The following is a 1,255-nucleotide window of genomic DNA, read 5'->3' as shown; positions in this document are numbered from 1 at the left end:
TTAATTGCTAACAGGGAAAGTACAGGGCATGCCAAAATGAGCATTCTTTTATGTGTCATGGTCATATTTCTTATTTAAATAAATAAATTGCATTATGATTTATATATCAGTCCCCTGTGTGTTTGGTTGTCATGAAGTAGTCTTCCTGAGTCTGAAAACTCTGGTGCACTGTGGAGATCAAATTTTTGAATCTGTAAAGCCAAAGACTATATATCTTATATATATATGATTGAAGTATCATTGATTTACAATATTGTGTCAGTTTCAGGTGTACAGAAAAGTAATTAAGATATGTATTTTTTTCTATTTTTGTGAGTCTATTTGTTTTGTAGATAAGTTCATTTGTATCATTTTTTAGATACCATGTATAAGTGATATCATATGATATTTGTCTTTCTGTGTCTGACTTACTTCACTTAGTACAATAATCTCTAGGTTTATCCATGTTGCTGCAAATGACATCATTTCATTTTTTAAAAAAACTTAGTCACTTTTTTTTTTTGCCACACCATGGGATCTTAGTTCCATGACCAAGTATTGAACCTGGGCCACAGCAGTGAAAATGCTGAGTCCTAACCACTGGACCTCCAGGGAATTCTCTAGCCACTTATTTAAGAACATTCACATTTTCCCTCATTTGCTAATATAAACAATGCTTCAGTGAACAAATCTGAACCTTAATATATCTCTCTGCATGGGACATGAATGTTTCTGAAGGTAAATTCCTAGAAGGGAAATGTATTTTGCTTTTTAAAAATCATGTAACTTTTTGCTATTATTTTTCTTAATCTCTCAATATTTTAATAATGTAAAAAAAATAACAGGACCCTTTGGCAAGAAGTAACAGAAAACCCAGCTCCCAATTATTAAGACAAAAAAAAAATAGAGAGATAATGTTATCTTACCTAAAAGTCTGCCACTATGGCGGCTTCAAGATCCACTTAGTGGCTCAACAGTGCCTCTCCTGCTACCTAGGTGGTTATTGAGATAATAAATGGTCTCTCTCTTAAGGGTGCCTCTTTTTAAGAGTGAGGAACTTCTTTCTCTCTCTCTCTTCCCCCCCTCCCCACCCCGTAAGGCTCCTCTATCCATGGAATTTTCCCAAACTTGTGTCTTCTGCATCGGTAGACAGATTCTTTACCACTAGTGCCACCTGGGAAAGGGCTTCCCTGGTGGCTCATATGGCAAAGAATCTTCCTGCAATGCAGGAGCCCCAGGTTTGATTCCTGGGTCAGGAAGATCCTCTGGAGAAGGA

At 36.3% G+C, this 1,255-nt stretch overlaps 1 non-coding gene across 1 annotated transcript; it reads right to left on the bottom strand.

The window, feature by feature from the left end:
• Positions 1–522: 522 nt before the first annotated feature.
• On the bottom strand, positions 523–594 carry TRNAE-UUC. Its single transcript has one exon. It is a non-coding gene; the product is annotated as a tRNA-Glu (tRNA).
• Positions 595–1,255: the final 661 nt, after the last annotated feature.

This window comes from Bison bison, unplaced genomic scaffold, assembly GCF_000754665.1.
Source record: "Bison bison bison isolate TAMUID 2011002044 unplaced genomic scaffold, Bison_UMD1.0 scf7180017864040, whole genome shotgun sequence".
NCBI classification, from domain to species: Eukaryota; Metazoa; Chordata; class Mammalia; order Artiodactyla; family Bovidae; genus Bison; species Bison bison.
Note: the sequence above shows the minus strand (reverse complement) of the source record. Positions and strands in the feature narration are given on the sequence as shown.